General features: G+C 61.7%; 1 protein-coding gene across 5 annotated transcripts in view; it reads left to right on the forward strand.

Moving 5' to 3' along the window:
- The first annotated feature begins 746 nt into the window (after positions 1 to 746).
- PTP4A3 (protein tyrosine phosphatase 4A3) overlaps positions 747 to 14,860 on the forward strand; it is a 45,811-nt gene continuing 31,697 nt past the window's right edge. Inside the window, exon 1 of one of the 5 annotated variants that reach the window (XM_055287422.2) lies at positions 747 to 857. The gene's annotated coding sequence lies outside the window, so the exon portion shown is untranslated. Of the gene's footprint in view, positions 858 to 13,512; positions 13,860 to 14,860 lie in introns of those variants that run through there. The other 4 variants (XM_063643596.1, XM_063643598.1, XM_063643591.1 and 1 more) reach the window with 4 other exon arrangements.

The following is a 14,860-nucleotide window of genomic DNA, read 5'->3' on the forward strand; positions in this document are numbered from 1 at the left end:
CAGGGACTGGCATGGAACAGGGCTGGGTGGGTGAGGCCCCCTGGCAGACCCCAGCTTGCCTCTGTTTCCCTCTGTACTGGGGCCTCCTGCGTGAACCAGCACTGGTTTTTCCAGTAACTGGAGCCACAAGCCTCCCTAGGAAGGGCTGACCCATAACAGGACGTCTTCAAGGTCCCCAAGGGCTAGAGGCTGAGATGCCGCCCTCCCCTGGGCGGGCCTCGCAGCCTGGAGGCACGGGGTGGTGCAGCTCGGGCAGGCCCCATCCACAGGCCTCCCCGCTCTTCTGAGCACCGCGTGTCCCGTGGGCTCCCTACCCGTCCTGATAACACGGGGGTCCGGGGGCCTCGAAGCCGGTCTGACCCCAAGTACCCGGGCCGGGTGACTGCTGTCTTGTCGCCCCAGCCCATCCCCTCAGCCAGCCCGCCTGGCGGCACGGGACCCAGCCCCAGTAGTCGACTTAGAGGGAAACTGAGAACTCCAGAAGTTTCGTGAACTCCCTGGCCTCGTCCGCATCCCGCCCTCTGCCTCCTCACTCTGGCTTCAAAACTGCCCCTCCGACGCCCGCCTGCCCCAGGCCGACCTGACATAGGCGCCCGCCAGGCACAGGAGACAAGGTCAGCCTCCGAGGCCGCCCGCGCGGCCACAGCCGCCTCCTCCCACCCAGCCCAGAAACGGCCTCGGGGGGCGGCGGGCGCGCGGCCGCGGCGTGGGTAGCGCTCCCATTGGGCCGTGCCCCCACGTGACCCAGCGGGTCCGGCGCGCGCCCTAAGGCTGTGGAGCCGCGGCCGCGCCTGTGCGCGAGGGCGCGCGCGTCCCGAGCCCTCCATCCGTCGTGCCGGCGCCGCCTGGACCGCCAGGTCAGTCTCCTCCGCGCCCGCTCGGGGCGGGGGCGCGCGGCGCTTTGTGGAGGCGCGTGGGGGGCCGTCCGCGCGCGAGCCCGCCGCCCGCTCCGGGCACGGCTTCGGGGCCGCGCAGCCGGGAGGGCCGCCGCCTTCCCCCTGCCCGCGCGTCCCGGGACCCTGCGCCTGGCTGCCGATCCGGCGGGAACGTGGGCCTGGAGGCTGCCACGTGCCGGGGCCGAGCCTCGGGAGGCCGCTGTTTCCCCAGGCGAGCCACAGGACACCCATGGCTGGAAGGGAGTGACCCGCTCCCGTTTCTGGGTGCGCCGGAGACCTCCTACCCTGAGTTCATCCTGCCCAGGGTCCTGCCCAGGATCTGGCTCTGCCCCCATTCACGGCTCAGTTTCCTCAGCTGCACAGTTTGGGGGGCTGGAACCCCACAGCCTTCCGTGCCTCCAGGGCAGGTCGTACATGTCAGTGGAGGTCACGGGGAAGCAGAGCGTCAGGTCTCAGGCCGGGTGGAGTCCGCCTCAGACCATACTAGTGTTGGGACTCGGGCGGCGCCTCAGCCCTCCAAGCACACCCCGGTAGAATCAGGTCAGCAGCCTTGATCCACGTGCCTCAGGAATTAAACGGGTGACTCCTGACACGCCCCTGGGCAGCTGGTGGCCCAGGGGTGGGGTGGTGGCATGCTTAGCTCCAAGTGGGCAGAGCAGTTTCACCCTGCCGGTTCCCGGAGGGAAGCCCTTTATGAGGGAGGCTTCCCTGGCCCTCTCTGATAGCGGCTCCAAGGGCAGCGTGAGGTCCAGGCTAGCTGGTCACAGCGTGTGCCCGGGCACCCTCAGCCAAGGCAGAAAGGCACGTGCTGCACCCCCCCTCTCTTCCTGCGGGCTCTGGGGTGTGCCCCGCACATGATGGTGGGTGTTGGGCATCCACCTAGTCTGTGGACCCTGGGGGCCTTGCTCCCAGGATGGAGCAGTGTCCTCGGCTGCAGACCAGAGGAGATCACTGAACACAGGGTGCCTGTGACCTTGCACAGACAGAAGCCTCCTGGCAGCCCTGTGCAGAGCCGTGCTTCACAGAGTTCCTGCAGTCCTCCCAAGAAGTTCGTTAACCCCATTTCTTAGATGAGGAGACTGAGGCCCAGAAAGGTGGAGCTGGTGCAGCCCCTAGCCTGCAGGGCTAAGCAGAGCCTTGTTGTTCCCATCTGCAAAGGGGGCATTGGAGCTGCTGTAAATGGGGGGCCCCAAGCCTGTCACCTGAGTGGAATTAGGCATTGGGGGTCTCCCCATCACCACGCCGGCCCCCCTCACTGTGGTTACTAAGGAGGAGAAGCTGCCCTGTGTAGGAATTCCTGGGCTGTTTCCAAATAGCCCCGCTAGGGAGTTTGTCACCCCTCAACACCCCCAATGGGTTCGCCAAGCACTTACTCTGTGCCAGGCCCAATGCTGGACCTGGAGATGGGGCATGGCTGGCTGGCTGAGTGGGGTAGGTTTTGGACAGGCCCCCGCAGGCAGTTGGCGTGATGGGGGAAAATGCAGGCGGGGATGAGATGCAGCCTCCAGGTAATTTCCCCAGTTGCCTGCTCCTCTCTGCCTTTGCCCCCCTCCCAGAAGCCTGCACTGACCACTGGAGTAAGGCTGGGGGCCTCAGCTGGTCCCCTCTCTGTCCCAAGTACCAGCCCAGGACATGGTGAGGGTGGCTGGCTGATGCAGTCAGGCACTGGACATGGGAGGCAGGAGGAAGGCCGGGTGGGTGGGCTTCTTTCTCAGACAAGTGGGCAGTTTGGATGGTGAGGAGGTCTTGGAGTCACCACGGGTGGCTGGGCTCAAAAATGACATGAGGGCATGCTTAACAGATGCTTAACCAAATCCTGAATTGGCATTGGCCAATTTCTGTGGTGTAACTACTCCCAAGCTACACAGACGTGACTTTACTGGCTGAGGACTTGGGCAGAGGTGCACACAGTCAGCCTGAGAGGGGGGCATAGGCTGGTGTGAGCCCTCCTGCTCTCCGCCAGGGTGGGCAGAGTGTCCACTGGTGCCCAATGCTTATGCACATGACCTGCTTAGGGACTTACATTCAGATGGTGGTGATACAGCTTGGGGAGGCCTCTCCCTGATTGGCAGGTCCTGGCGAAAGGGTGAGTTAAGTGGAAAGGGTACCAGGCTGGTGTCCAGGTGGCATTTGGCCAGAGGGGCTGAGCTGGGAGCTCCTGGGCCTGGGGCTGGCAGACAGTAGTGATTTTTTGCCCCCCAAGACCTTGGGCATGCCTTGTTCCATGAAGGTCCCAAACCTGGCCAAAGGCTGTAACCAGATGGTCACTGTCCCAGACCACCCCAGGGCGCTTTCTCACCTCAAGAGCACCGCTTCTCCCCACCTCCACCCTGGCCACCCTTGCTGTCACCGACTCCCTCTGGTCCCTGGCATCCCTCCCTGCCCGCAGTGGTGTTTCCTAGCAAGTGCAGCAGCCCGAGGCTGGGCTAGAGGCAGGAGGGCCCGGCTTCCCAGTGTCTTGCTGGACTAGGCTTCTTGCTCCTCCATTTCCATACCTGTAAAATGGGAGCAATGACAGGTCTTCCTGGCAGGACAGTGGTGAGGCTTGGTCACATGGGTGAACACGTGTGAGGTAAAAAAGACTTCCCATCCCTCCTTCTGACCTCGACCGGCTCACAGGACCCATAGGCAGGGACCTGGGCAAGGTCCGAGGGCCGATGAGCCCTGTCCTCTCTGCACAGTTCAGAGTTGGGTGGGAGTGGCCGTGGGCTGCAGGAGGAGGTTCAGAGTTGGGTGGGAGTGGCCGTGGGCTGCAGGAGGAGGTTCAGAGTTGGGTGGGAGTGGCTATGGGCTGCAGGAGGAGGTACTGCACTTCGCACAGTTACGTGGTCGGGTTGGCATCGCCGCTGCCTGACTTCGGCACCCCGCAAGTGGGGTGTGTGCGGTTGGCAGCGACCCGGGGTGTGCCCCACACCTGCCAATCGAGTAGGCCAGCCTCCCTGGAGTGGGGGGGCCTCCCCGAGGTGGGACGGGGACAGGGACGGGTGCTTCCTTCCACCCAAGAGCCTGAGCCCTTGGGTGGAGGGTCCTGGCAGCCACCTACAGCAGCTGAGAGCTGCGCTCTTTAGCCGAGCGGGATCAGGGCTACGTGGACACAGCCTGTGCCAGTGTGGGTGGGGCACGAGCTGTGGGTTCTGATAGCCCAGAAGGAGTTCACCTGGCAGAGAGGGTGCACGTGTCTCCCCTCCTTGGGGCACCTCAGGTCAGCACCCTGAGAACCTCACTTATCCTTTGAGCTGCGCCAAGGCTGTTGTACAAAAGACAGTTCAGAAAATAAGGACAGGCTGTTCCTCCCAGCTGAGGGTGTGGCCCTAAGGACCCCTAGGTGGGGCATCGCTTCCCGCCAGGCGCGTGTCACTCAGTCTTGGGCTGCTTTAGTGGCAGCCTCCTGGTTTGGAAGCGGAACTGAGGGTCAGGGATGACCACATGGCTCAGGCCTCAGCTGGGGTCTTGAGAGTGGGCCCTCAGGTTTACCTTCCTCTTGGAGGGGAACTGGGGGCCATCGCCCAGTGCACACCTACTTCCCCTTAGGTGCGTGGGCCACCCCTCCCTCCTGCAGCCCCTGTTCATCTACCCAGGGAAGGTGCGTGGGCCACCCCTCCCTCCTGCAGCCCCCGTTCATCTACCTGGGGTAGGTGCGTGGGCCACCTCTCCCTCCTACAGCCCCCGTTCATCTACCCAGGGAAGGTGCGTGGGCCACCCCTCCCTCCTGCAGCCCCCGTTCATCTACCTGGGGTAGGTGCATGCACCACCCCTCCCTCCTGCAGCCCCCGTTCATCTACCCGGGGGGGATGTCCCCTGGCTCCTCTCCTGGCGTCTTCCCTGGATGTGGGAGTGCTCCCGTGCCCCCCTGGGTCCTCTCCTGGTGTCTTCCCCAGATGTAGGGGTGCCCTCATGTCAGGGCTTATGCTTCTAGAAGGAGTGGAAATGCAGCACAGTCATTGCTGTTGCCTGCCAAGGGCCACCCTGGCTGGGGACAAATGGGGCTACCTCCCCTCTCCCACCCTGTCCTGGCCACCTGCCCCTGCCAACCCTGCCACTGGCTCAGAGGAAGCAGGCCTAACCCGATGTGTAACCCCCACCCCTGCCATGACTGTAACCCCGTGCCATGTGAAGGTGGGGCTCCTTGGCAGTGCCTGGTGATCGCGGTACAGCCAGAACCGGCCCCATTATCTGGGCTGTGGGTGCCATCAGTCAGGACGGTGATGGACTCATACGTAGCACTTGATGCATTTTAACTCCCTTCATCCTAGAGGATTGAGACCTCTGGGGTAAGTGTTCATATTACCGTCCTGCGCTAGAGCCAGGGAAGGACCCTAGGGGAGAAGTGACGTGCCAGGGTCACTGCTGGGAGGAGAGCAGGAATTTGAACGCTGGCCATGCCTCCTTTTTGGGGAAAGGTCAGTAAACGGGCAGGGGAGGGTTCTGGTCATTTGGGTGGTGGTGCCAGTGGGGTGAGCAGCTCCAGGTCATCAGGTGGTATGGAATCTGGCCCCGGGCAGCCCGTCCAGCATTCCTCTCTCACCGAGCCCACAGCCCTGGAGCACCTACTGTGTGTGCCTGCTCTGGCCCACTGGGAACAGGACAGTCCCGAGCCCTGCCCCAAGGAGCTGGCGCTAAGTGGAGCAGCTGCACCACAGGCACACGGGAGACAAAGGGCACCTGCTGATGATTTGGCCTGGAAGAGATGAGGTGGGGATGGGGGCTACATGGTGGGGAGGAGGTGGCCTCAGGAAGGGCTAGCTTGGCCACGCCAGCTTGGTCATGTCACCTTCTGAGCCTCAGTGTACCCTTCTCACATGGGACAAGACCACGCATAACCCGATGGGCTGCGTGTGTGGAGCCGACAAGCTGACGTGTGGGTCCTGAGTGCACTGAGCCTGCTGGGGTTCCAGACATTGGATGAACGATCCAGGGAAGGAAACAGCCTGGGCTGTGCTCTCTGGGACCTGCCCTTGAGCCAGGTACTCCTATGGGAGGGTGGCCGGGCTGGCTGGGGGCCCGGAGCCCACAGCCTCGCCTCTCTTACTGTTTTCCCGGCGAGGGAGGAAGCCAGGCTGGAAGGCCCCAGAGGGCTCAGGGGGATGAACGCAGGTTGATCTGTTTGAATGTGGCTCTAGCCGCCTCCTCAGGGCCAGAGCGGCTCCTGGAGCAGGAGTGAGAGCTGTGTTACAGGCAGGGAAGCCAGGGCTCGGGGAAGGTGGTTGCCAGGGTGTGCAGAGCTGTGCCGACCCCATCCTCGTGGGTCCCTGTGACAGCAGGACAGGCCGTCTGCCCATTGTACAATGAGAGGCTGATGCTCTGTCACTTCATGAGGTCACACAGGCTCCAGGCAGTGGGGGCTCTCTGAAGGAGGTCCCAGTGACCCGCATGGAGCCCCCTGGGTGGGCTGGAACTTCTTCCTGTAAGGCCTGTCCTGGGTTGAGGTTGGGTGGGAGAGGGCAGGAGTCCTGCTGGGAAGGGCCTCTGCCATGCCCAGCTCCTACCACAAGTACAGAACAATGACAGCTCTGCCACCTGGCTGCCCCACGATGGGCACATGCTCCCCGCTGGCCTCAGTTGGGAGTCCAGTGAGTCAGGAGGTGAAGGTGGGGTGCACGTCCCCTGCAGACCCTCACAAGGCAGGCGGTGGTGGGGGGTATTGGGCATGAGAACTCTGCCTTGGGGCCTGAGTGCCTCAGTGGCTGTGGAGCCTGGTTTCGACCTCTTTGGGACCAGTGTTCTTGTCTATAAAAGGCAGTGATCTTTCTGGATAGTTCAGTGAGATTCTGTTATCCTTGCCCTTCAGAGCTGGAAGGGAGTTGAACAAAATGTTTTGCAGAAATTGGACCTGAGTTGGGCATTGCTCCTCCTGCTGCCCCTGGTTCTGAGGGCTTGGCACCACTAGCCCGCTGTCTGTCCAGGGTCGGCCTGGCTCCTGCCTTTATTATGTGTGAGCCTTGCTGTGTGTGGCTCAGTCCTGGACGGGCCGAGACCTGGATGCAGGACCCTGGACAGTCAGCGCAGGCGGAGCAGGGAGGGAGGCGTCTGCCTGAGGACTGCTTGGAGGTGCCCAGGCTGGAGCCCCTGGCCCTGGAAGATGTGGTCAGGGCCCAGTGGTGTTGGGATGGCCGAGAAGAGGGCCCCTGTGCCCTCCGCCTGGGGATTGGCCTAGCCGGTGCTCAGGGTTTATTTGCTGGCTGAGAGGTGGAGTGGGCCAGTGGGGCCCAGGACCTGGGCCTCCTGCTAGGTGACCCTCAGAGGTGCGCATAACATCCCTTGGAGTCTCTGCTCTGCACTTGCAAATAAGAGGCTGGACCCTTTGAGTGGTTATAAGTTGGGGAAGCACTCCCTTATTGCTTGGTTCTGTTTGAGGCACAGCCCCCAACTCCCAGAGATCCCAACACCCCTGCAGGAGCCACGGTTACTGATGTGGGCAGATGGGCTTCTGGGAACCCCCCAGACTCAGCATACTAGGGTTCAAGTCCCTGACTCCCATCCTGGGGCATGGAGTGGCAGGAGCCAGGGAATGTTCTAGAGCGAGGTGGTGAGGTGGAGCAGGGCCTGCGAGGATCAGATTTCCCTGGGGTAGGGTCCTGGAAATGGGGCATCAAGAGGAAGGCTCTGACCCTGGGAGTTGGAGGGTCTCAGGTCCATGGCTGAGGGTGGATGTGCTAGAACCGGACTCTGGAAGCTGAAGACCCCCGGATGAGGGTGCTCAGGACCTGGCTGGGGAGATTCTTGCCTTGTTCTCCCCAGTGTCCGGGCCTGGGCTGCCCAGGGGACACTTCAGTTGATGATGTCATCGTCTAGGAGGCTCTTCTTTTGGACCTCAGTTTCCCCTTCTGCAGGACGGGCTGGACCCACTCTCTAGCTCTACCACCCCCCAGTCCCTCCGGGGAGCTGCAGGAGCCTGTTCCCACGGCCTCATCCTTACCCGCCACGGAGACCTCGGAGCCAGGCCTGGCCCAGCTAGAGGAGGTGACGGGTGGCCCTGCCCTGTCCCTGTCCCCATCTCGGTCCCCTTCCCACGAGACCGGTGCTCCCGGCTGCTCTCCTGGCCCTGGGTCCCTCCTGTGACTCAGGCTTCCTGGAAGAGGCTTGGGAGGGCTCAGAGGATTCCCCGCCACCCCACCCAGGGTTTCTGCCCGCCTGCCTCAGGTCCCCGTCACCACCCCTGCTGCGACACGCGGTGTGCTTTACCTGCTCGTCCACTCCACCCTTGCCCCTAGAGCGGGTGCCTCTTACTCCTGGCACCCCCACTCTGGCATCTTCTACTGATGCCTGGAACGCTGGCCCCCTCCTCTGGCTCGCCTGGTCCTGGGGCCCCTGCCAAGGCAAACATCTTCTCCTTTAATCTCCCCGTCCTGGGTCAGCCGCAGAGGCCCTTCCTCCCGGGCTTTGCTTCCCTCTGGCCCGCTGCCCAGAGGCCCATCTGCTGGGAATTGCCGTGTGGAGCTCAGGGGGTCCCTGGGGGTGCCCGGGGCTCCCGGCTGCCCCTCCCCTCGGTGGCCTGCCTGTCCCCTCCGCATGGCCCTAGGGAGCTACAAGGCCTGGCCCTGGCTCTGCTGACTCTCCCTGCTCCTGCCCGTTCTGGGCCTCAGTTTTTGTGTCTGGAGAATGGGGAACCTGGGGGAGACCCCGGCCCCCACAGCAGATGGGTGGGGATCAGGACAAAGGCCCTGCAGCTGAGCCCCAGCCACCTGAGCCGGGCTGCTTGCTTCTGAGTTGGTGACTGCAGTGGATGGACCGGGTCCTGGTGGCATGCCCTTTACTCTCTTCCAGGCCTGTGATCTACGGGAGGGCTGTCCATGGGTGCCTCAGTTTCCCTACCTGCTAGGTTGTGTTCTTGGGGCAGGCTGGGGACGTGCAATGGCAGCACTGCGGGACTCACAAGGAGCTCACATGGGGGAGAGGCGACATTTGAACAACGCTTCAAACACGTAGTTATTGTTTTATCTTTTTTGAGATGGAGTCTCGCCCTGTTGTCCAGGCTGGAATACAGTGGCACCATCTCAGCTCACTGCAAACCTCCGCCTCCCAGGCACAAGCAATTCTGACTCAGCCTCCTGAGTAGCTGGGACCACAGGCATGCGCCACTATGCCCAGCTATTTTTTGTAGAGATGGCATTTCACCATGTTGGCCGGGCTGCTTCTCCTGGACTCAAGTGATCCTCCTGCCCCAGCCTCCCAAAGTGCTGGGATTACAGTGTGAGCCACTGCGCCCGGCCCGCCACTGCGCCCGGCCCGCCTCTGCGCCCGGCCCGCCACTGCGCCCGGCCCACACCTGCGCCCTGCCCGCCACTGAGCCCGGCCCGCCACTGCGCCCGGCCCGCCACTGAGCCCGGCCCGCCACTGCGCCCGGCCCGCCTCTGCGCCCGGCCCGCCTCTGCGCCCGGCTCACCACTGCGCCTGGCCCACATCTGCGCCTTGCCCACCACTGCACCCGTCCCAAACGTGGTTATTGTTTTAGTCACACATTTGGTGATGTTCATTATAAAAATTCAAACAGCCTGGGAAATACACGGCTGCAGTAGCTCTGGGCTTCTGCTTCATTTCACAAGAACCAGGCCGGCCTCGGGTGCTGTTCTGCAGTGTCACTTGAAATTTCCCTGGGTGTTGACTGGGGTCCTCTCCCGATGGCACCCTTGGACCCTGGTCTCTGGGTCTGGTCGGATGCTTGTTTATTAACCAGCCATCCCCCCACCCCCATGATGGGCTCTCCTATGTGAGGCCACGGACAGCCAGGATGTGCGTCTCGGCACTGGGGTGAGTCTTTCTTGGCCCACTGGCAGAACCCTGGGTCAGATGGGAGGGTTGTTGGTGCCCGGCTGTGTGTCCTGCCAGCCCCTTCATCTCTATCCTGGCTGCTGTGTAGCTTCTGCCTCCCCATACCTCTTGGGGGGCTGCCCGGGCCCACACTGGCCCCGTGGGGATGGCAGTAGGCAGAGAGGGGCGGTTCTGACCCCAGAGAGATCCATGGGTGAGTAGGACTTGTAGGAGATGGCAGTTCCCTTCCTGGAGCATGTGTCCCCAAGATTTAAGATCATGGTGAGGCAGGAAGCAGGTAGTCAGGGTGGGCTTTTGGGAGGAGATGGCATCACAGTATGGAAGGAGTCGTGCACGAGGCACCAGGAAGGGGCAAGCTGGGTGAGGACAGGCTCCTCCTGGGGACCCAGGGCCTGATGGAACTGTATTACTCTTAATGGCAGCATCGTGAGCCTCTTCTGGGCCAGCAGCCGGAGCTCACCCAGGGCACGTCCTTAAACCTCAGGGTCCTCTGGTGGCAGCTGCCATGGTCGTCCTGTTTCCTAGGGAGGGAAGCTGGTGTCTGAGGCTGGCACTCTGCTAGGTAGCACAGTTGGGGAGTGGCAGTGCTGGGACGGAAGACAGACGAGCTGGCACCTGCACATCTGCACGTCCTGTCATTGTGGTAACCTCTAGCCAGGCAGCTCATCTGCTCCTTTGCAGATGAGGCCAGAGAGACGGGAGTCTCCGGTGTGGAGGGGAGGGCACTGGGTTTGATGGGCTGGCCCTGGGGTAACTTGCCTGCCTGTGCTTCAGTGTCCCCCTCTGTAAACAGGGTGTGACGTCCCCCCCGGCCATGTTGGAGGCTCCGAGAGGGCAGCGGGTCCGTCTCAGCAGATGCTCTGCTGACGGATGCTGCTGGCTGGCCCCTGCTCCCACCCTCCCCTCCTTTGGTGGCCTCCCCGGGCCGGGCTGTTCCCACGGCTGCCCAGCCACAGGAAGCCATCTGGAGGCCTTGTTTACCCCTCCCCCTGGCCTCCCTGGCAGGAAGTCACCGGAAGGGCCGTCCCGAGGGGCCCCGGGCCTGTGAGGACAGCCATCAGCTCAGAGGTCTGTGCCGTGGAGTCCCAGGATAGCATGCGGGGGCAGGGAGCTCAGAGAACAGCAGGTGGAGTGGGGCTCCAGGGCACTGGGGCACATGGGCCGGAGCATGGACCGAACCATTTACCGAGCGCATCCATCTGTCCATCCACACAGTCACCTACCCCTCCCCCACTGTGGCCCCAGCAGGGCACAGTCCCATGAAGCTCACAGTCTCGAGTCACGGACGAGGCCACTCCAGCTTCAGCCCAGGGTGGCCTGCGTGATGTCAGGGCCATTCCTCCAGCTCCCGGGATCCCACACCTCCCCTGATATCACACAAGCCACCTTGGGTCAGGACTGGAGGAGGAGACCTGGGCAGCAGCTGAGGTGTCCAGGAGAAGGGAGTTGGGGAGAGGGGTGCCAGCAGAGAGTGCAGCCTCTGGAAACATTGGAGGCCACCCTGGGTGACGGGTCTGAGGCTGCAAGGTGTGGGTGGGGCAGGTGAAGGGAGAGGTGGGCAGGTGCAGCCGGCAGGGGCTGAGGGCATGGATCGACCAGTCAGGGTGCTTGTGGCCCTGCAGAACCCCTCTCTCCACCACCTCCTCCAGCCCTCTGGCGCCCTGCTCAGGGCTCCCCCAGATATCCCTGTAGGTCTGGACCCTCCTGGAGTGGGCTCAGGGGCCTGGGTTTCCACTCCACAGGATGGGTCCAGCTGCCCCGGCATTTGTGGCAGCCCCAGTGCCCACTGACAGGCTTGAGTGTAGCTGGCTAGGCCCAGGGCCTTTCCCACGGACACTGCCAGCAGGGACTGCCTGGCCCTAGGGGGGATCTTTGACCTCCGTGGGGCCTTGTGCCCTGTGTTCTTGGCGGCCTCGCGCCTGTCCTGGCCTCCTGCCTTCAGGAGTCGGGTGGGGTGGGGAGGCTGAGGATTGGCCCTTCTGCCTCTGGCTACCCGTCTTCCCTTCCCCCATACCTCCTGCTCCCCTTTTTCCTCACTTTCCCCTCCCCCTCCCCCTCCTGCTTCCGCTTTCTCATCCCTTTAGAAGGTGCCTACTCATGATCTTCTTGGGTAAAGCCCTCCCTGAGAGTGTGTTGGGGTTTCGGGCCTGACAGGCGTCCTCAGTCTCCCCAAAGAGGAAGTGAGCGTGGGAACTGGAGCTTTGGCGGATCCAGGTGCCTGCGGGCAGCCCGGGGGCTTGTTCGTTGGGGGCATGGCCAGCGGGCCGGTCCAGAGAAGGAATAGATGTCTCAGTAGGGTCCCTGGCTGGTCCCAAGCACCTCCTGTGTTCACCAGGGCTGCTGTTCTTCCGTCTAGCCTCCCAGCAGCCCTGGGGTGTGGGTGCCCCTGATTCGGAGGGAGTGACAGGACTTAGGGTTAGCCACCTCCCTAGGTCAGACAGGCAGAGCCCTGGGCCAACCCCAGGATAAGCCCCGTCAGCCTCTCCTTCCTGACTCATTTGAGATAGTAAGTGAAAGAGGGCATGCAACCAGTACGCAGCCCCAGAGGAAAGGCTGCAGCGGCCTTGCGTGGGGCCAAGGAGGCTGGGCACCGTGTGTGCGGTGGCATTGCCCTCCCTGGTGTTGCCGATGCTGCTGAGATGGGAGAATGTTGTGGGATTCTGGGGGAGGCTCTGGTCTGAGAGTCCCGAGCGTGGAGAGACGGCCTGGCTGGGCCCCGGCTGGCCATAGGGGCACCCCAGACTTTCTTCCTGGGCATGGCGTACAGTGCGTCCTCACATCACATCATCCATAAGTTCTTGGAAGCTGCGACTTTAAGCAAAATGATGCCAGTTTTAAGTGAAAATTGGTTTAAGGAAATTAGTGTTCCCATAAGTTGATAGATATAGATGAGTTAAGTTCCTGCAAGGTATTTCTGGTCACAAAAACGTCACCAGGCTTCCAATGAAGACCCCAAACACTTCTAATATTAAACACTGAAGTAAATGTGAGCTACACATACATGTAAGAAAAGTGAATTAAACAGGGAAGAGAATTGCTTCCCCAGCTTTGCGTGGGTCAGTGAGTGGCGGCAGAACACACGCCTCACAGCGACCATGGGCGGGAACTCCTCCTGCCACCACACACTTCAAAATCAAACCATCACAGACGTGGCGGCGCCCTGTATTGCCCTGCATTCGTCTGACTATGTCTATTTGATGAATTTTTATTTTGCAATAATTTTTATTCATTCATTCATTCATTTTGCAACCCACTAATTCCAGTTCAGGGTCACGAGTGGCTGAGCCTGTCTCAGCAGCTCCAGGCACAAGGTGGGACCCGACCCTGCCCAGGACACCATCCCCTCGAGGGGCACACTCACATGCACAGCCACACCCACTCAGCCAGGGCCATGGCGACACGCCTGTTCACCAGATGTGCACAGCATTGGGGTATGGGGGAGCCGGAGGACAGGGAGAAAACCCACACTAGGCTGGGTGCAGTGGCTCATGCTTGTAATCCCAGCACTTTGGGAGGCCGAGGCGGGCGGATCACGAGGTCAGGAGATCGAGACCACGGTGAAACCCCGTCTCTACTAAAAATACAAAAAAAAAAAAATTAGCCGGGTGTGGTGGTGGGCGCCTATAGTCTCAGCTACTCGGCTGAGGCAGGAGAATGGCGTGAACCCGCGAGGCGGAGCTTGCAGTGAGCCAAGATCACGCCACTGCACTCCAGCCTGGGTGACAGAGCAAGACTCCGTCTCAAAAAAAAAAAAAAAAAAAAGAAAAGCCACACAGACCTGGGGGAGCTCGTGCACACGCCACGCAATGGCCCTGAAAGGGAAGCGATTTTTTCTCATCAGCGTTATCAGAAAACCACGTTGAAAGCAACAGTGTTATTTGAGGAACTGCTGTACTTGACGGATGGTGCAGGACAAGATGGGCCCTCTTCGGGGCCTCTGTGCCTCTCCCCCTTTCAGGGGGTTGGGGTAGAAACTGGATCAAGGATAGGGGATTCTCATGGGGTTGGAGGGTCCATTGGGGCAGGGCCCCCCAGCAGCTGAGGGCCTCTCTCCCCCTGTCCTGGGGTCCTGGGGTCTCTGGCCCCCATGAGTCCAGCTCTGATTGCTCTGCCAAGTTTGCCGTCATGCCAGGAACTGAGCCTTTCTCCTCGTGAGCTCTCTTGGACCCACAGTATATATTCAGCAGGTGCCCAGTAAGTGTGGGCTGGTGAATGGGCCTCCAGGGAGGTGGATTTGGATGGACAGAATGGATGGGTCCTTGGGAGGTGGTACTGAGTCAGCAGAGGCTTGGGGGCAGAGCATCTCTGCGGAGGCAGGGGCTCCATCCTGAAGGACCCCCTGAGGGCCTCCAGGAGGAGGCAGCCATAGGGTGGGTGGGGAAGTAGGAGCGGCAGCTCTGAGTGAGCTTGTCCCAGCTCTGAGCTCCCTCCCGCACCTCCCTGTCTCCACTGTGGGGGCCACACAGCCTTTACATGTAAAGGGCATGGAGCAGCTCCTGGCACTCAGGCTGCCAGTACCACCAACTGGCAGCACTCATTGGGCACCGACTGTCTACATTGCCAGGAGTGTTCAAGAAGTAATTTAAACTGCCAGAAATCCTCATCCCAAGGCGTTAACCGACACCTGCTTTGGGCCTGACCCTGTGCCTGATCCTGGGGACCTGACATGGGTCAGTCAACACTCCCTGTCTGCTGCCGACAGTCCATGACAGGGATAGACAAGTCACGAACAGGGCTGCAGGGGCTGACCCAGGAATGAGCAGGACCTCTCTGGCACTGTTTAGGGCTTTGGCCCCCTGGTGAGGGAGCAGCGAGGCTGTGGGGACCCAGGTCCCTTGGGCCTTGCATTCCTGGCTCCTGATTCTGTGGGCCCCATGCAGAAGTGGCCCCCAGTTCTTTCTGGGTGCTTGGCATGTCCTGTCTTCCTTGGGGGCTCCCCAGGCAATTTTGGCTGGACACCCAGCAGGCGCTCCTTCCCCAGGCCCCCCAACCTCCGAGTCCCTGAGGTCGGAGCCAGTTTTCCCCAAGACCACCCAAGCAGTGACTTTGGGTCCACCCACGGTTGCCCTGGTCACTGTGTTGCTGGGAGTGCTTGGGTGAGAAGGAATGGCTGCTGGCAGGTCCTCCTTTCTCCATCCTCAGCATCCTCATCCATCACGGGGATGCTTGTCTCTGCCTTACTCCCACTCACAGGA

This window comes from Symphalangus syndactylus, chromosome 7 (assembly GCF_028878055.3).
Source record: "Symphalangus syndactylus isolate Jambi chromosome 7, NHGRI_mSymSyn1-v2.1_pri, whole genome shotgun sequence".
Lineage (NCBI taxonomy): Eukaryota > Metazoa > Chordata > Mammalia > Primates > Hylobatidae > Symphalangus > Symphalangus syndactylus.